The sequence below is a fragment of the Xenopus tropicalis genome, chromosome 8 (assembly GCF_000004195.4).
Source record: "Xenopus tropicalis strain Nigerian chromosome 8, UCB_Xtro_10.0, whole genome shotgun sequence".
Classification (NCBI taxonomy): domain Eukaryota; kingdom Metazoa; phylum Chordata; class Amphibia; order Anura; family Pipidae; genus Xenopus; species Xenopus tropicalis.
The window spans coordinates 113,427,103-113,448,593 of record NC_030684.2 but is presented as its reverse complement, the minus strand read 5'-3'; the positions used below and the strand labels follow the sequence as shown (position 1 = coordinate 113,448,593).

The following is a 21,491-nucleotide window of genomic DNA, read 5'->3' as shown; positions in this document are numbered from 1 at the left end:
GGCTCGTTGATGCGGTCCCCGAACCGACTGCCCATGGCCGCAAATGTAATCCGATCGTTTGGCCCTGGGGTTATTTTTTTTAAAGCAACTTGCTACCCGATATCGCCCACCCGTAGGTGGGGATATCGGGTAAAGATCCGCTCGCTTGGCGACAACGCCAAGCGAGCGGATCTTATAGTGTATGGGGACCTTAATGGACTCTTTCTATTTAGTACCTCTCTTGTTCACATTCCTGTGACTGCCTGGTTACTAGGTTAAATTGGACCCTAGCAACCAGATACCTGCTGAAATTCCAAACTGAAAAGCTGTTACACAAAAAAGGTAAATGATTCAAAACCTGCAAATAATAAAATGAAGACCAATTGCAAATTGTCTCAGAATAGCACTCTCTACATCAGGGGTCACCAACCTTTTTAACCCATGAGCCATATCCAAATGTAAAAAGAGTTGGGGAGCAACATAAACGTTAAAAAAGTTCCTGGAGGTGCAAATAAGGCCACTGGGAGCAACATCCAAGGGGTTGGTGAGCTGCATGTTGCCCCGGAGCCACTGGTTGGGGATCACTGCTGTTAGTAACTGTGTGATAGTGGTATTATTATAGTATCTAATTTGTACTTTTACTGAGGGCCATTTCTGACTAATATCCCTCCCCCCATGGGCCCATGGTATATATATGTCTTGTTTTGAAAATAGATACTGTACATTTATTTTTACAATATTTCTACCACCACAGCTCCCACCGGCGACTAGCAGTGAGTCCTTATAATGGCTGCTTATGCCCTCGCTGTGAATGTTTCCCTTGTTCCTCTGTTTGCTTTCACTGGCAGAGGCCTCTCCTCTGTTTCTATTGTTTGCATATCAATCCATACAGAATGGATTTCTCAGCCGAATGAGACTGCAGATAAGTTTATAGCATTATAAATAAGTTATGATATTAATGCAGTCCCAATGACAGGCGTAAAAGCAGGCCAAGAAGGCAGTAACCCTGTGGGAATACACCAGAGCAGCCGTTGTGAGAGGTCTCTGCTTGTAAATTTAATTAAACCAGGAAAGCATAGGGGGAATAAAACTGCCAAAAGGATTAAAAGTTACCCTTGGTAGGTTGCAAGCTAAGGGGGCTACACATTTCCCCTGCTCTACTGCAGGTACAGGAAAAAGCCCATTTTACAGTACAGGTAAAGGACCTGTTATCCAGATTGCTCAGGGTATTCCAGATAAGGGTTCTTTCCATAATTTGGATCTCAATACCTTTAGTATACTAAAAAATCAATAAAACATTAATTAAACCCGATAGGATTGTTTTGCATTGTGGTAGAGTGACGCAACAAATGAGAGAAAAGGTGAGTTTTCCCTTCAAGTTCTCCATAGTGGGAGATGTAACCTTTAGGGGAGAGGTTGATAAACAGAGAATGGTTTCTCTGTTTAAAGGGTTTTGCTGTCTGGCCCTGGAAGCTATAGGGTTCTGGATAGAAGAAGCGGATCAGGCGATCCATTCCAGTAGTCCAGCTCACCTATTGGAGCTTACTTTCCACAGGAAGGCTGTCCTGTGGAAAAGTATTTAATTGTAAGGGAAGGTGTGTAAAGGGCTCTCAGAGCAGGGCACAGAGCAGGAAGGATACCTCTCAGCGTTAGGACTTCCAGAGGGGCTGGGGGTGCTTCCTGCCACTGCAAGGAGCAGAGGGAGCCCAGACTTGAGAAAGCTACCAAGAGACTGAGGATCTAAGGAGCTGAGAGGAAAGCCAGGAGGCTGAGCTAATCCCCCAGAAGTGTTGTGAGTACAGGGGTGACCCCAACATTTGTGTTTTCTTACTGGTAGTCCTCAAGGGGCCCAGGTTAGGGAGGAACTAATCTTATGTGTGAAGGTAGCGCCCAGAGGGCAGGGTTTACTTTTATGATTTGTTTTGTATGCTGAAATGGGCCCCCCTGTGTAAATAAACTGCCTTAAAGCCAAGAGAGTGTCTGTGGTGAATGCCGCTAGTTTACAGCATTCAATAAGGATTAATTATATCTTAGTTAGGGGTGGCAAAAGTTAGGCACCCCCCAGTGACTGTATTTACTTTCCTGATACCCCAGGCTGGCGCTTTGTTAGCAGAAAACTGCCCCGGCCCAGGGTTCTTCTCAGTGACTCAGTTTTTGGTACCCCCCAGTGATTTCAACCTTTCCTTCTCCTTTAAAATGAACTTTTAGTATGTTTTACAATTGTACAATAGATAGCATTATGCTAAGGCAATTTACCATTTTCCCTTCTTTTTATCTTTTGAATTATTCACATTTTTTGCTTATGCAACTATCAGAATTTGAGTTTCAGCTGCTGTCTGGTTGCTACAGCTAAGCAGTCTGGCAGGAGTAAATATGTCATAATGGAAGAGAGGGCCAGAAAAAGAAAGATAAGCAATAAAAGTAATAATAAGAGTCCAAAGTCCAACAACCAGATACATTTTTTAGTTGCAAGCTAGATGTAGACAGAACAGAGAAGTCAATCATTCAAAAAACACACAGAAAGCCAACTGAAAAGTTGCTTAGAACAATTCCATCTATAACATACTAACCTCCATATGTCATAAACGGCTCTAAGTTTGCCCAGGAGCAGTAACCCATAGCAACCAAAAAGATGTTTGCTTTTAAACAGGTGATCAGTAAATGCTACTTGCTGATTGGCTGGTATGGGTTTCTGCTCCTGGGCAATCTTAGTGCCTTTTATTACATCACCCCCTAAAACGTGGGCAGATATTGGCTGCCTTCCCCATTCTTGATAAGCCATGAGCCTATTGGCCATGTTTGTAACTGAAAGCCTATGACCTATAAAAAATTCCTGTTTGTTTTAATACCCATCAAAATAAATGATATCTACATGGATAAAACTACACTACAGTACTTAGAACACAACAAAGACCATACATTTACCTAAACACAAGTTCTGTCAGTTGGTCCCTATGGGGTGCACAGGAAGGAGCAGTGTTTGACTGAGACTTTAGGGCCCACCAGAAAACCTTAGACCATAGGCCCACTCTCCAAACTATTTTTCCTCCTTTCCTCACCCAACCTCTTTATTGTCCTAGTCTCTTTTATTTACATGTTAGCATCTATTCTTCTATCTATTTCTCCTCTTTGTTCCCATGAAACAGGCCAAATGGTTAGGAGCAGGAGGGCCCACTGACCCCCTGGGCCCACCGGGAGTTTTCCTGGTACCCTGGTGGGCCAGTCCAACACTGGGAAGGAGAACCCAACACCCCTGCTCTAATCTAAGCAGGGAAGGAGTGAAGAGGCACCCTCTCGGAACAGAAAGGAGAGACATATATCACTTATTACTTTTCCTTAGCACAAAGTGACTTTTGTGTTTCTGTACATAGTTTTTTTTGTTCACTAATATCCTATAGCCTATCCCTAACATTTCCCAAACACACAGACACAATTTAGATGACTGAGGGTCGGGAGGGAGGTCACCAGGTCTTTCCGCTGAAAGATGAGGGGGCTATCTAATTGAAACCATGGCGGTGTATCCAGGGACTCGGCAGAGTTTGAGGTGGGAGCAGTGTAAGTGCGAGGAGAAGAACAAGAGGTCGTGCTCCGGAAATAGTGGGTGGTAGGATTAGCAGCGCAGGAAAGATTTTGTACTTGTTGTAGCAGCAACACATCATCTGGTTGTACATGTGCTGGCAATAACACATCTAGAACAGTACTGGGACAAAGGCTCACTCCTAACTGTTTCAGGTTCTGTAAATAAATTATCTTGATGAAAACAAACCCTTCATTATCAGTAAATGAGATGCACTGTTTCCCTTACCCTAACCTAAACAACAACATGAGTATTCTGGTTATCATAAAATTTGTGTTATAACATACAGAATATGTATATATTACTATACCCCATATGTAATAAAATACACTAAATCTACCAATAGCAGTAACACATAGCAACTAATAAGATGTTTGCTTTTAAACAGGTGACCAGTAAATTCTACCTGCTGATTGGGTGCTATGAGTTACTACTGCTGGGCAAACATAGTGCCTTCTATTACATTCCCCTATTAGTCTCCAAAAGCACTGATTCCTGCCTTGCACGGCTAAAGGTGTGCTAAACAATACACTAGTCTAACAACATATACTGAAACGCTGTTGATCCCTTTATAGGGACTTTTTTGAATGCTGTCACACTGTGTTTGCCAAGTGACATTAAAGGAGCAATTCAGTGTAAAAATTAAAATGGATAAAATAGATAGACTTCGCAAAATAAAAAATGTTTTCAATATAGTTAGTTAGGCAGAAATGTAATCTATAAAGGCTGGAGTAAGCAGACGTCTAACATAATAGCCAGAACACTACTTCCTGCTTTACAGCTCTCTAACAGTAACCAATCAGTGACTTAAGGGGGAAATAAGTTTTCAGTTAGTTTGCATTCAAATGTGACCTGCGTGCTCACAAACTAACTGAATCGTTATGTCCAATGTGCCCCCCCCCCTAAAATCAGTGACTAACTAAGGGGTAAGAGAGGTGAAAGCAGGAAGTAGAGTTCTGGCTATTATGCTAGACATCACTCCAGCCTTTATAGATTACATTTTTGCCTAACTAACTAACTTTTTAATTTGCACAGTCCATTTTGCCCAGTTTCATTTTTACACTGAACTGTTCCTTTAAATTCATCTTCCCAATTAATCAGTTTTGCGTTTATTATAACATTCAGAGATGAATTCAATCCAGAGTTCAGTTTGATATTCAGCTGAACCCCAGCATCCCAAGTGTCCAGCCAGACCCATTCCAAACCAAAACCGAATGTGATTTTTTTTATTTCAATATGCAATATGCAATATGCAATATACAAACTTTTTGTTGGATTTATAATTCACCAGATTAAAATATTACAGATTTGTTGCATCCCTATTAATGCACCCAGTTTATCAAGCCCTGTGTGAAACCAAGAATTCGTTTGCAGCTTGTGATAAGGCCAATGTGTGTTTCTGGGGGTACAACAGGCTTTTGGTACAGAAGCGAACAACACCCCAACTCCTCCCCACGCCATCCCAGTGCCCTAAATTCAAGCAGCACTATGTTATTTAGGACAGAATAATAAGCTTGAGCAAAAGCTAAATATAACACACCTACTGCCTTTCCCCAGGTTATTACTTGTATTACTTTCAGTAAGAAGAAACCATGCGGACTCTCTATAACAAGTTTATTGCTTAAAATAATAAAAAAAAGATTCCCTCCTTCTCTACCACCCAATTTATCAATAAAGGTCTTTTATGTGTATTTTTATATATATATATATATATATATATTTATTTACACACACAAGTGTAGATTCAGGGCTGCCAAATAGGCCTCAGTCAGTTACATTAAAAATCACATTCCTTAAGGGTACTTTTATCAAAAGCTTCTCCTTACACTTCCGTATAGTTGTGCTCCGAATCCAGGATTTGGTTCCGGATTCGGCCTTTTTCGGCAGGATTTGGATTCAGCCGAACCCGTGCTCCTGGCCGAACTGAATCCTTAAAATCACGTGACTTTTTGTCACATAAAGACAGAAGTTGAAAATGTTTTGCCACACGCGGCACTCTGTAACCCTTCCGTTCAGTATTCGTCCAAATCCTTTACAAAGGATTCGGGGTTCGGCCGAATCCGAAAATAGTGGATTCGGTGCATCCCTATTATTTAGTGTCTTCATCTTGGTTGTTGCCAAAGTGAACTGAGACGCCTTGGTCATACTGACCCTTCCCAGTATAATCTATTCACTATTATCATCAAGATCCTTGGCACAAGGGAGGAAAGAAACAAAACTGGCAGTCATCCAGAAAGACTGCCATCAATATCTAAATATCCAATGATCAAATTTCCTATTAGAATAAACCTTTGGTGCTTCCCTATAATCCCATAGAAATGACACGTGGCACTCGCAGAATGGAGCATAAAGCATTGAATTAAGGTCTGGACTTAGATTTAAAACAGACCCAAACAGCCCAATAAATAGTAAGTGCCTATGGCATCTTACAGCAGCCACTCTGGCATTTGCCAGAACCCACAGGTTGCCAGTCCGGGCCTAATTGCATTAGTCATATGGGCGAGACTATGGGGTCCATTGGATCCATAAAAGTCTCCCTGGAAATGATTATTGCTTACATTACCTACAGAAAGCCAGCATCTAAACTACTTCCTGCAATATGGAGCTTTCTAAATCCCATGCCTAATATATGCAAAAATGCAGAGACCAATTTTGTACAGATATTAATGGTAATACCTGTAGGAGGGCAACATCTGATCCAGCATAGATAAGGTAGGGATACTGCCCACAGGAAGACACTATTTCCATTTGTGTACATAATGGAACAACAACCTGCAGGATGGTCACACACAGAATGGAAAATGGGGGATACCACTAAGGTAATTTAGGGTTGGATACCTGAGCCCTAGTACTCTGTATTAGCTGTAATAGAGTAGGAGGCTGAGGATTAGAGTGATGGAGGAGTGCTATGGGGTCAGTGGTGTAACTATACGGGAAGCAGATCCTGCAGTCGCAGGGGGCCCAGACCGTGGGGTCTGCTCCCTTTATAGCTCTAAGAAAGTTCCCCTCCCCAGTCGCTCTCTGGGGTCCGGGGAGCAGAGAACACAAGCGGGCAGTCAGGTCTGTGGGTGGAGGGAGGGCCAGGTAGGTGTGTGCCAGGCCCCTCCAAAGATTTCTCTGCAAGGGGGGACCAGCGCAGCATTGTTACACTACTGTGCGAGGTGCTAGGACACACATATATATATGAGCAGTTTGTACAGTTGTTGTACAGCGGGGCATATTTCACTAAATGATATTAGATTTACCCTCCCTTATGGTTTCCATTTTTTAGAAGTAACATGTACATGATGTAGTGTAGGAATGACCCCATGTACATACACACCCCGTGATATGGCAGTTTAGCTTATACCACTCTATAGCTCCTTTCATCCTATTTTTACCACATGTAAACACTATGGACACTTATAAATGAACAATATATAGAGGTTTTTGGCCTGGGGCAGCACACACAGTCTGGCAGCAATTATTGTGCCCGAGGTCACCAACCTGCATCCTGTACACAGAAGAGACAAAAACAGTGCAGCTGGGAGGTCAGGATTAACCCCGTAACCACAAGAATACAAATCAGTGCCTTTATCCAATTTTAGTAAGGTTACACTAACTCTACTTATACAACCAATATGCGCAATATGCCACGCTAGCTACTACAAGGGCAGGACTACCCACATTGCTGGCAGGTAAGTGGACTAAGAGCTTTACAGAAGCTTTACAGGCAGTGTAGCACTGTGTCTCCTAGCGGGCCCAGACTGGCAAAATGTCGTTTCTGACAAATGCCAGAGGGACTGCTGTAAGATATCACAGTCAGCCACTGCTTACTGGGCCTTTGGGGGTCTGTTTTAGCCTTTGTGTGCCTGATAGGCAGGGCCTACTTTAAATACCAGTCTGGGCCTATCTCTTAAGGTAGCCATACGCGTTAAGATCCGCTCGCTTGGCGATCTTCTCCCAATATCCCCACCTACGGGTGGGTGATATCGGGCTAATTTAGCCCTGGGGCCAAACGATCGAATTAGAACGCAGTTGGTTCAGGGGCCGCATCAACGAGCCGATGCGGTCCCCGATCCGACTAAATTTTTTAACCTGCCCAATTTCAGTCCAGGCCCGTCGTTTGTGCCCCTACACGGGCCGATAAGCTGCCGAATCGGTCTAAGGGACCCGATATTGCCAGCTACAATCGGCCCATGTATGGGCACCTTTAGGCCATACCAGAGCCCTTGTCACTTAGGGCTCACTCACACAATTTGGGGCACAATTTACTTTAGTGTAGTGCAAGATGCAAAGTGCAAAAACACAATCCCCCATGGTAATTGCACTTTCCACCCTGCACATTGAAAAATATACACAAAACAGAGTTCAGAGACCTGCATTTCCCCTGCATGTGATAGTGCTGTATTGATGAGGGGTGGGCAGGGAGAGACATTCCCTCTCCCATACCTTATCCATTTCCTAATTTCCCTAATTACCTCATTAAAGTTAGGGAGTGCTGGTGAGTGCAGTCTACAGCAGAGCTCTGTATGCACTACATTTCCCATCAAGAACTAGGCACAGAGGGAGGCCAGACTCTGGACTTAAGGTGCCACTTAGCCCTCTTCCACTCACCTCTGAGGACAAAGTTAATTACTCCTTAGATGTAGACAGTGCTACATGTAAAGGTTTCATATAGATCTGCGGTGGAAATAACTAAGGGTTGATGAAAATAGTCCTTGACCAGAGCCCACCAGGAATGCTCTGGTACTTTGGCAGGTCAGTCTGACCCTTTCTTCCCCAGGATATAAATCAAACACTATTTAGGCTGCTGCCACAAGAAAAATAGTAAATACATAAAAAAGCATTAGCTGCAACAGTTGCACATTTAGCAGAAAAAAAACATTAGGAAATAGTAAGGTAACATTCTAATACATTGCACAACAAAGGAGTTACACATTCTGCAGAGGGATTCTTAGCACATCTGAAAGGGAGTGAAAGGGATCCCCAGGGTGGGATCCTATTCTCGCCTGCCCCTTCGTATCAGGAAGCTTTTTTTCTACACCCCAGCTCCGCAGAGGGAGAGGGAAAATCAATACTGAGAGCAAGCCAAACTGATCCGGCCCTTTAATTCAGAGCTTTAAGGGGAACGCCCTATGGCCAGCAGAACTACGGAGGCCACAATGCAATGAAAGGCAATCTCTGCCTGCTACTATTATAGCACAACACCACACATGACATAACACAATGCCTGGCAAATTACTTACACTTCATAAGAACGGAACACAGACATATGGCTAGGCATAAAATTATAGTAAATACTGCATCTTGTCCAGCATCTCAACACCATAAAAAGAAGGGATAATGGCTTGAAAGACTGTATTGCTGCATTCTATTACCTGGGGTTACATCTGTCATTTGTGTCATTTGCCCATTTTTACCTATAAGTATAATGGATTTTTTTTCTAAGATGGTGCTTGGAAAGGCAATGAATATTATATACCAAGATAGCTGTTAGCTCAGGGGTGTCCAAACTATGTACTCCCTGATAATTGAAAGGGTTTCTGAGAGTTGTAGTTCAGCTGGAAGGCCACAGGCTGGATATATTTAGGTAGTTGAAGTGGTAAATCAATGCAGTAAGGCCTTGCAGCTTATTTACTCAAAGAGGCAAAGAAATATACTGATTGTTGTGTTGCCAATACATACCCAGTGGACATGCAGTGTGTAGGTTATTTGTGTGTCTGCCTTGTGACTCGTGTTCTGTTTCCTACAAGTATGTGCCATTAATCATGAGCTCCCCTGGGAAAATAATTATAATGGCATATCTAGAGTGCACATTTTCTGAGACAGAGCCTTTCCCTAAATGAGTCCCTTTCCCTAAATAATTTATTCCAGTTCAACTTCTTTTTGTTGGCTGTTAAAGCAGTGTCTTTAGGATTTTTTGGTTCTGGTCAACCATATGGTTGGACCCCCTTAGCTCATAACAAGGTCACAGACATATAAACACATTGATACCCAAATAAGTAAATAAGAATTCAGAGGGCACCAACTGGACTAGGGTACCCCTTAGACTCCAGTAAGGTAGCCTTTTCCATAGCATTTAAATTCATTCCTCCATGCAGATGTACAGCACATATCTATATACACTGTAGTTTGTAACTTTGACAATTAAATATGCTTTGTAGTATTGTAGTAGGCATTCTTGTGGATCCATGATTAAAACAACATTCTCAGTGCCTCTAGAACTGATCAATAAACATTGTTTACGTTTACACATGATCGTGAGATCTTTATTAGGCACTGACGTTTACTATAACAGGGATCATAATAAATACCAAGTAAGGGAACATGATCACACGTATATATAGAAATAAGTGGTATGCTTGTGCATGTGTGTATTTAAATATATATATATTTATATTTATATGCACACACAGGAACTGAACTGTAAGCAAGAAATTCTCCCACTGGAATATGTATATATGTTGGTGTGTGTGTGTATATACATAGAGAGAGAGAAGTAGAGTATGAGAGAGGTAAGAGAACAGATATGTGCTTGTGTTCTATATATATATGTTTGTGTGTGTGAGAGAGAATATTGTGCTCTATACATGCCTGTCTGTTTCCTTTGACAGAGGCCTTTGTCTCCTAGTCTGCATATCATGGGCCTGTATGTATTGTATTCATCCTCCTCCCATTCTCCCTAGGCTACCGGGTGGGTACCACTCCTCAGTGGGCTCCGGCAAGATAGTCAGAGCAACCTGCATCCATCACAACATACTCTCCAGGATCGGCCCATGGTCTTGGAAGAACTCACCTCCTCTCGGGCTGCGCACGCTGCGTCTGAGGCTTTGGGCGGAGAGCGGCTGTTCCTGTGACCCGCTGTATGATGCTGCGAGATCGACTCAGATGATGCTGCTCATTAGGGTTGCAGTTGCCGTGGAAACCTGGGATGTGATGGAGAGAAAAGGGGTGGGAGGACGGTTAATCCTTGGGATGATGGGATGTAACCTGAGACCAGCATTTAACCTTCTCACTGCTGGGCTGCCAGTCATGAAAATCAATTGTATGGGAACACATTAAAAAAAAGGGTGGTGCCATGTAAAGTGGTACAGAGATTAAACTATAAATATCAGGATGCCCAGATGCAATCCCACAATAAAGGGATGCTACTGCTGCTTCCTTAACCATTCAGAACACAATGACCTGACAGCTGGCAGCAGAAGTGAATCGAGTGGCAAAAGCACTCAAATAAAAGGGGTGAGCTAAAAAATAGGTGCTGCGTTATTCAGAATGAGGGCGTATGACTAGGCAGGAAGGATGCTGCTGGCTCCATTATTAGATCTGAGCTAATTCTGTGATAAGGAGCTCATTACCAAAGACTTTGTCATCATTTACAAAAAGGCAGGAATGCCATTAACTCTTGACTAACCTGCCCAAGGCACATAATAGTCATGGGAGAAGCAGTCTCAGCAGGCCCCTGTGAGCGCAGGCTGTGCAGTCTCTGCTTTTGCTCCTGCCTATACATACTGTTTGTATACATTAAATTGCCAGACCCCATAAATGACAGCCTGTATTTTCTAGAATGTGCTGAATGGAGAAACCATACATTCAATGTAAAGAAACATGGGCCATTAGCTCTTATCATTTCTTGTGTTTCTTTTGTTCTTAGTAGAATACAATGGACCTGCAAACACTTTACACAGGATAAATAATAGTGACACAGTGCAAAGGGTCTCTGTCCAGGGTGCTGAGGGGAATATAAAGTAAATGGGCCAATTTCAGCTGCCGATATTGGTCCTTTAGAGCGATTTGGAAGCTTATATGCCATGGATGGGCACCAACGACAGGCCTCCACAATCGACATATGGCCTGAATTGGACAGATCTCAATCGGACAGGTTTGATTCTTCCGTTGGGAAAGGTTCGATTTTTCTGTCAGATCAGGGGCTGCATCAGTTTGTTGATGCGGTCCCCGCCTATAGCCGCCATTTTAATTTGATTGTTCGTCCCTAGGTCCCAAAGACTAAATTAGTCTAGTAGTTGGGCATGTCGGGAGAAGATCCTCGCCAAGCGAGCAGATCTTACCGTGTATGGCCGCCTTTAGATGTAGTTGTGTTGGACACAGTTAAGCCAAGTGCAGCACGATTGTGTTTGATGCAAGGACTACATTGCACCCTCAATGACGTATTAATTCTGGGAAAAACTGATGCATTGAGGGAAAAAAACCTGGTAATTGCGTCCAAAATTGCCCTTTGCTCATTGCATCTGACCCTATTGTCTAGTGAATTGGGGATTTAGAACACCCACACTAGTGCATATATCAGAGGGTACTCCATACAATTTGATTTTCCAGTACAAGGATTCAATGTTATTATATAGATTTAATATACATATTATATATAAGGGTACCTTAGGATCCCCAAACCGTTATCTTTATACAATGTCTTATAATGAGGGGGATTCATTCCAACATTAATATAACTATAATGGCATCTGAAACATATCATTTAGCCAGGTTGCTGGGCCTTTTTTAAACATGGGAACCATGAGTTTATATTCATTTATTAATCTGCTGGGTTATGGGGTCATTTAAAAAATTGCATGTTTATATTGCATTTTTTGCAGATACACCCTTGCAAAAAAAGGATTAGGTGGCTGTCGCCTTTGAAATAATGTTCCCTCCTATAATCCCTGCCTGCAAATAATGACGGGATGTATGAGGGAACTATGGCTTCTATGCAGACCCTGATATAAATGGCTGCTCCCACGCACGCAGGAACTGATGTAAGCTTCGGCCAGACAGAACATAAACAACTATAACACTCATCAGCCAGACACACTGTTTGAACTGGAAAGCCCTGGAAATGTTACACTGCAACAAAAGTCACTGCAGGAGGTTCCTATTAACCCTTTGTACATCACATGTCTTTCCAATGGCAGGCATCATTTATGGAAAATACACCATATTTGCTTATTCATTAAAATATATTTAAAAATCAATCAGACTTCCCCTAAAGCAATATGGGAGGTATTACTGAATGATTGTTACCTGATGTGCAGGGGCATCACTCCTGGTGGGACACCTGGTGGTGACAAGCGGAAGGGTGACAACATCCTGAATGTTGCCGAACAACTTAGGGAAAGGGTTCCAAGAAAGAAAAATGGAGGTCACTGTATAAGAAAAAAAGAGAGAAAGGATTTGATAGAAGCGTTCTCTAGAGTGGAGTAAGTAGACCCTTCCTGTCCATGCTAAGGGCCCTATGTAGCACACATGGGTCATGCATAATTAAAAATAATACAATATATAATATAATATATAAAAAAATTCCCACTGTGCTGTAGATATCTTTGTATTGACATGGGAATACCTTTATGCCAATAACACACATAGCGGCATTTACATGCCATTGGTCACATACCTCCGGCCACATTTAATCGGTTATTGCCCCAGTGCATTCCAGTTTTTTATTGCTTTTTATATAAAGAGGGATTTTTTATAAGGAGAAACAAACTTAACACTATACATTAATTTAAAACCTCAACAAGGTTAGAGTTGTTCATAAATATAATTGCTGTCTGTCTGTATTCCCTGCACTGCGCAGTCTCTGACTCCTGAAACACTTTATCAAGAGTCGGAACCGAAGAGGATAAAGAAGTAGCAATTGTAATAAAAAGTTACATTTACAAGAAAAGCCTTAAATGTTGGCTGAAAGTATATTGGAATGTTGCCTAGAATGACAATTTTTCCTTGCTGCAAAAAAGGTATGTAGCTGGATATTAATGTGTAAATTAGGCTAATTTTGCACAGAGCCCCATAGGATTAAAGTAAACGTTTTAGCAGACTAGGCACCAAAAACGGTTTAAACCCATATATAAAATCTGACATAATAAAGATAAATTTCATTTTAAGCAACTTTCCACTGTACATTATTTACACATGTCCTATTTAAGTTATTTGTTAATGCAGTTGCCACTGGGTATGCCTGTCCCTTCCTGTTCTCTGCACTGCTGGTTCTGACAACATGTATCTTTTAGGTTGAAGACACATGGAGCTACTTAGTAGCAGCTACTTTCTCACAGGTACTAAACTCCAGAAAATACCCTGCCATAGACAATACTGAGAATTGCCTCTGCTAAAACACATGTAGAGACAATGATCAGTAAATGATTGGCATTGTCTATTGTAGTAGCCACGACAAGTAGCTGCTACTAATAGCTCTGTGTGTCTGCAGTAGTCAGATCCCCTCCAGCCAAGACTGCAGTTCTCACAAGACCTTGGAGACTTTGTTACTCCTGTGATTGGCCTTCTTTATGGGTCTGTAAATCCAATGACAAGCAAGGTATTGTGGGAACTGGAGTCAGTAGTTTATGGGGTGCTGGCTAGTGTAAGGCTGCATGAAGTCAGAATAGCAAAGACATGGAAAGAGTCTCAGAATTAAAGTCACGCACAAGCTTAGAACATGCTAGATAACTATTACAGAAGCACTAAGTTGGAGAATGAGAATTTGTTGCCGTTCCTGCTGAAGCTTCTATCATGTAAGACTGGTGCTATAAGCTCAGCCAGATCTGTAATGATTGCTCATCCTTGTGCACCATTCTGAGACCCTGAAACTTCTGTGACACTTCTGAAGAGTTTGGGGGGGGGGGGGGGGTGACAAGGGCAGGACTCAGGATCAATCACTAATGGGAGGGTGTGGGTCCAGTTACTCACGCCAACACTGATTTTGGAGTCACTGCTAGTACAGCAACCCGACTGCTGACAGACAGGGTCCTGGAAACTGTGTCAGTGTGAAGAGGAGTGGAAAGGGACATTTATTTGTGTCACACTTGACACAATATAACTACACACATAAACACACACACCACCTCCTGAAATAGAGGGAGTTTTACACAGTGGTCACACACACAAAGACATTGATAGAGGTAGAACACACACAGTTACATAGGGGGACAGTGACACACACACACACTGATAGAGGTAGAACACACACAGTTACATAGGAGGACAGTGACACACACACACACTGATAGAGGTAGAACACACACAGTTACATAGGGGCACAGTGACACACACACACACACAAAGACATTGATAGAGGTAGAACACACACAGTTACATAGGGGGCACAGTGACACACACACACACACACACAAAGACATTGATAGAGGTAGAACACACACAGTTACATAGGGGCACAGTGACACACACACACACAAAGACATTGATAGAGGTAGAACACACACAGTTACATAGGGGCACAGTGACACACACACACACACAAAGACATTGATAGAGGTAGAACACACACAGTTACATAGGGGCACAGTGACACACACACACACAAAGACATTGATAGAGGTAGAACACACACAGTTACATAGGGGGCACAGTGACACACACACTGATAGAGGTAGAACACACACAGTTACATAGGGGGCACAGTGACACACACACAAAGACACTGATGGAGGTAGAACACACACATTTACATAGGGACACAGTAACACACACAGATACACACACACAAAGACACTGATAGAGGTAGAACACTAGTAGAGAGACACATAGCACATAGAGTTACATACAGGCACAGTGACACACACACAAGTAAACTGTAATGTCCTTCCTGCTGTTCAGTTCAGCTCTAACCTCTGGCAGCAGCCACTTTCTCTCAATCCCCACCAGACTCATACCCTAATTAAGGATCATAATAACAACATGTGACAGGTGGATACTCCACTCTGCTGAGCTCCCTGTGAATGCTGCCTTCTGGGAGTTGTAGTCTTTCATTCCCACTAATGTTTTGTGTTTATTTTATTATGAATTAAAGTTTGTGCTGTGTCTCTAACTCACCATATTTGTGTCATTATCCTTTTATTGATATAGTGTCAACCTACACATTTTATAAATAATGTTTGGGTGCCCAGGTAAGCAAGCAGGGGTCCCTATAGTCTGAGTGGGGGGTCCCTATAGTCTGTAGCAGCTTGGAAACTGCTACAAACAAGAATAAATGAATAAATACAAATTGCTGCTGTATTCCTAAATCACTGAAAAATATACCTTCTAATTCAAACTCATACATATATGCAGCTTCTGACATTTTTTTTTTTTGCACATTGTTTTCAACCTGTGTGAGGAAAATGGCCAAAATCATCAGAATGTCATGGAGGAAACCAATGATGAATCCAATGTATATTCCATGTTGTTCATACAGCTGGGCTGTGCTATGGCATCTACATGTGCTAAAGAAATAATATGCTTAGTATTGCGGGCAGACTGATTTATTTTCCAGACTGGGTATTTTTGTCCTGATCAGAGAAAACCGCTGTAAGTAATAAATTAATGAATTAAAAAAACACGCGTCTGTATTCACAGTTTTTAAAACTCAGACATTCTATATTTATTATATAAAAGAAACGTGAAAACACAAATGGAAAACTCTGCGACCTAAAACCTGTTGAGATGCCACAGAACAAACGTGATATAAGTTGATGTTTTTCAGTGATTTTTACACCAATTGGCCAATTTTTCAGCCTCATTGAAAATGCATAAAAAAATGCAATTTTAGTTTGCGCTCAACATTTTTTTCCACAATTACATGCAACTGCAGTTAACCCAATTTGATTTTTTCTTAACTATGCTATCAATCTCAGGAATAAAAAAGCAATTGTGGTAAAAAGTGTGCTTTTGTTTTTTTACACAATAGTGAAAATGAATATTGCTGAGCATCACCCCCTATTATGAACATTATGAATATATCCCCAAGATTTGCACCCTATTCCTTAACATTACAACCTATTCCTAAACCGTACACCTTATTCCTGAGCATCACCCCCTGTCCCTGAGCATCCCCCCCCTCCCCGAGCATCGCCCCCTGTCCCTGAGCATCCCCCCTGTCCCTGAGCATCGCCCCCTGTCCCTGAGCATCGTCCCCTGTCCCTGAGCATCGTCCCCTGTCCCTGAGCATCGCCTCCTGTCCCTGAGCATCGCCCCCTGTCCCTGAGCATCGCCTCCTGTCCCTGAGCATCGCCCCCTGTCCCTGAGCATCGTCCCCTGTCCCTGAGCATCGCCCCCTGTCCCTGAGCATCGCCCCCTGTCCCTGAGCATCGTCCCCTGTCCCTGAGCATCGTCCCCTGTCCCTGAGCATCGTCCCCTGTCCCTGAGCATCGTCCCCTGTCCCTGAGCATCGTCCCCTGTCCCTGAGCATCGTCCCCTGTCCCTGAGCATCGCCTCCTGTCCCTGAGCATCGTCCCCTGTCCCTGAGCATCGCCTCCTGTCCCTGAGCATCACCCCCTGTCCCTGAGCATCGCCCCCTGTCCCTGAGCATCGCCTCCTGTTTCTGAGCATCGCCTCCTGTCCCTGAGCATCGCCTCCTGTCCCTGAGCATCGTCCCCTGTCCCTGAGCATCATCCCCTGTCCCTGAGCATCGCCCCCTGTCCCTGAGCATCGTCCCCTGTCCCTGAGCATCGCCTCCTGTCCCTGAGCATCACCCCCTGTCCCTGAGCATCGCCCCCTGTCCCTGAGCATCCCCCCCTGTCCCTGAGCATCGCCCCCTGTCCCTGAGCATCGTCCCCTGTCCCTGAGCATCGTCCCCTGTCCCTGAGCATCGTCCCCTGTCCCTGAGCATCGCCTCCTGTCCCTGAGCATCACCCCCTGTCCCTGAGCATCGCCCCCTGTCCCATATTGTAAACATTATACCCTATTCATAAGCCTTAACATTAATAGCCTCCCTTACACCTCATTCAAACCAGTGGTCTTCCCTGTCCATAATGTGGACATTGCTATCTTTAAAGGAATGCCCCTTGTCTTTTAGTTGTGGAAAGACAGCCGAGTCTTGCCCATACTGAGCCATTCGCTTAGTAGACAGTTGCTTTGTCTCCTCAATGTATAGATCTGCGTACTCATTTAAACAACTGCATATACAGCACCAGATTTCTTATCCGGGCGCCCCGAGTCCATCCCTATTCGTCAAACCACCCCTCGCGCGTGCATGCGCATTCTGCACGTTTGTGAACCCTACCCCCCGCCGCGTCCATTTAAACTTACAGAGCAGTGCGGTGCGGCACGGTGGCCCCTAAAATTGTGCCGCCCTAGGCCCAGGCCTTTGTGGTCTCACCACAAATCCAGGCCTGTGCATATACCATATTGCTTGTTGCTAGGTTTGAAAAACACAGAGTGGTGTTTGTTGAAAATTCTCCTAAGTTTCTCTGACACTCCAGCTACACATGTACTCCTTATCCTTGGTTCTGTATATGTTGTCATACTTTCCACCCTGTGGTGTAGAGTTCTAATGGCACCCAGTCTGTGTTCCAGCGGATGGTGGGAATTGAACCAATGTCTATATGAGTGGGTCTCCTGTATACTTTTGTTTTCATTATCCCCCTCTCGGAGGGAAATCAAACAAGCAAGTTTGTTATCATGGACATCTTCTTTTGTGAACTTGATGTTTTTGTCCACGTAGTTAATGTGTTCCATAAAGGCCACCACTTCACTGGAGCTGATTTTAACCCAAGTATCTTCTACATTTCTGAACCAGTTCCCTTGAATGTATGTAAGGCCCTCCTTTCCACTTCCTCCATGTACAATCTGGCCACAATGGAAGATACTGGAGAGCCCACTGCACAGCCATGTTTGTGTCTGAAAAAGCAATCTATCACCTTTTTCTTGTAATTGCTGGTCTCTCCTTAAAGGTTCATATGTATTGCTATCACTGTGTAGAGTGGTCATTTTGCAGTAATAGTCAGTTGTGTTGAGCACAACCATGCATCACCCTTTATCTGCTGGTGGGATAGTGCTGTTTGGGTCCTTACTAAGATATGTAGTTCCACTACATCCATTGTTATATGATTGTTATTGATGGCAGATTCCTTGGCTGTGAATAGCTCAAACACTGGGATGTATTGTAGTGTAGTGTATTTACATAGTTTAAACCTTTCACTAGCATATCCTTTTTTTGGCTGAGTATGTACCCTGTCCAATATGTTCTTAACCCACATATCTGGTGTTCTTAGGTGTCTAATTTTTCAGCCCTCAGCCTGTCTATTCAGGCTGCTGGTTCTTGACAGCAAGGTGGTGAACTTGCTAATTTGGGGGTTGCCAAAATCTTGTTAGGAGAAAACCACACCAGCCAGGGGTAGCAATGAGAGAGCGACCCTCTTTCTTCCCCTGTACATGCACAGTAGAGTGAAAAGCCGAGTGTAAACAAGAAAGTCGGTATTTTCACCCTACTGCGCATGCGCCGACCCTGGGATTCGGAAGAACGAAGACAGACAGAAGAGGATTGCTCACAGCTACCCCGGTAGGTGCGGTTTTCTCCTAACAGGAGCACCTGCCCAGGTATAAGGTAACGATTACAATCACTTGGGTGCCTAACATATTGGCACCCACCAGTAATTTTACCTGACATGAGTTAAATTAACGGAGCCACCCATTACTGGGTTATTTCAGGTATTTGTTATGCTAGAGTCTGTTTCAGATGTTCTATTTTCTGTTTGTCTAACCTGTTCATTTAGTAGATGTTTTTGGGCCTTCTGTAAGATGTTGTTGGTTCTGTGGCCTTTTACATTGGAACCCAGCCGTAGGCAACAAGGGGGGTGGGGGGGGGGGGTGTCGGCATCTGAGATTAAAGCGTAGATGGTTCCCATAGTCTGCCAGTTTTCTTGTTGTCCTCTCATATTCCCGAAACAGTTTCAGAGTATTCTCTCAAATATGAATGGCAATATGTCTCTGAAGGTTTTCATTCATCCAAGGCATGGGATATCTAGTAGAAGTATATCTAGAGCATCACTGCTCAGACGAGTAGTGAAACATCTTCAATGATTACTCAAGAAGTCCATTTGCTCTAGATTTGCTTCTACCAGATACACCATAACCTGGATGAATAAGAAACCTTCACATACATTAACCCTATTTCTAAGCCTTACACCCTTATCCTGAGCATCACACCCTATTTGAGTGGTTGTGGGACTTTTTCAGTTGAAACCCACCTCAGAGTAGGGTTGCCCTTTGGACCACAGTACCAAGAATATCTAGGGAAATTTGTGGCTTGGGTACAATTTACCCTAGTAACCAGGAGGAGGTTTAAATGAGAGATTGGAATATGAATAGGAGAGGGCCTGAGTAGAAAGATAGGTAATAAAAAGTAACAATAACAATAAAATTGTAGCCTCACAGATCATTGTTTTTGGCTGCCGGGGTCAGTGATCCTCAACTGAAAGCTTAAAAAAGTCAGAAGAGGGCAAAATATTTAAATACTAAAATAAAAAATAAAGACCCTGAAAAGTTGTATGAATTGGCCATTCTATAACATACTAAAAGTTAGCTCAAAGGTGGCATCGGGTCTGGGCTGGGGCCCACTGGGTTTTTCCTGGCGCCCAGCCGGCCCAGTCTGACCCTGAAACCATATGAAGGATAGAGAAAGGGCTGGCACACACTGGCACACCTTATTCCATATCATTTGGGTCTGATGACTCCCAGGGTGCACTTACTCATAAGTATCAGACAAGAATGTTTCTTTGTTTGCACAGTTCTTCCAGGCATTCTCATTCTTACTGGAAGCTGCATTCATGGTTGGCAATGAGAGTGCCTGATAACTGCATGACCCTTATAGAATCATACAATAACACTGGGCATTATCAGTGAGTCACGGGCGTGACAGAGGAACTAACCAGCAGCAGCCTCTCCCAGTACTCTCAGGCCTGAACTACACAGGGACTTTTGTTTGATCTCCTCATTCTGACAAATACTTTACTAAAAGGTGTAGTTGCACACATCTAAAAAATAATGTGAATTATATTAAAGGGGAACTCTGGCTTCTAAAACAACATTTGTTAAAGAGCCCCACACAGAACAGAAACCCCCAATTTACCTATAATCTGTTCCTTCACAAAGTATGAATAGATACCATTTTGGTATGCTGAAACCCAGCAGCAAAACTGTTGTTCTCCTGCATCATTTTAGAAGAGAAGGAAAGGTAAAAACTAAGTAAGCTTTATCAGAAAGGTCTATGTAAATACAGCCATAAGCACATACAAACGCTGTCCTCTATCAAAATAAACACAGGATTTCTTGTCTCTTTTTTGTAAACATGTTTAGGGTATCTGACTTCCTCTCTCAGAAAAATCCCTCATTCCTGGGGCCAGAGTCTGCACGGTTTTCTCCTCTCTCCTGCTCCCCCTCCCATGTGTGATCTGAGCTACCAGCCCTTAGATCTGCAGCACGGTAGCTACGGAGACCAAGCTAAAATGGCAGCTGCAATCTTAAACAAAAAGAGGGCGCTCCTAGGGCTTTTTACTCAGGTATTATAAGGCTTTCTGCAGAATAAACGTGGCAAATCTTTAAGCAGTAAAATGACTTTCCTTCTCCTTTATATCCTGGCAGGGGAGGACATTGATGTTACAACTTCTCCACAGCTTACAGACAGCATGCAGGAACTACATTACCCACAATGCATTGCACTGAGATTCTTTTCCTTATTGACATGAACGTGCAGGGAATTGTGGCATTTGGAGGAAGGCAGTCACCTGTTACATTGGGAAGGCTTCACACTGCCTTTCATTCTGACAATATAAAGTCTGACTTTTGCTTGTCTTTGAAATTAATTGTATTTTGGACAAGGGTCCATCAGACATTATCTGATGTTCCCTATAGCAACCAATCAACAATTAGAGTTGAACATAAATAAATGTACTAGTGTTGCTATACCTGTGTTAAGGTTTTTTAATTATTGCAGGGGATTCCCTGAGTTGTATCCTTAGCCCCCATAATATTAGTAGTGTAAAACTGCTAATATGACAATTAAAAGGAACAGACATACAAAAAAAAACGCAAGACATTGAACAGTGCAATTTGAAATTGATTTGTTTGCTAGGGTACTTGTGCTTTTTGAAGTTACTGGGCGGTTACTGTGGGAGACCAGGTGGGGTCAGTTTAGTGAAAGTGTAGTTAAGCATTGCTGCCTTGCAAAATGGCA

At 43.1% G+C, this 21,491-nt stretch overlaps 1 protein-coding gene across 1 annotated transcript in view; it reads right to left on the bottom strand.

The window, feature by feature from the left end:
• The window catches only part of akap6 (A-kinase anchoring protein 6), a 95,515-nt gene extending 85,094 nt beyond the window's left edge, over positions 1-10,421 (bottom strand). Inside the window, exon 1 of the mRNA XM_004917276.4 lies at positions 10,335-10,421. The gene's annotated coding sequence lies outside the window, so the exon portion shown is untranslated. The remainder of the gene's footprint in view (positions 1-10,334) is intronic.
• Between the last annotated feature and the right edge of the window lie 11,070 nt (positions 10,422-21,491).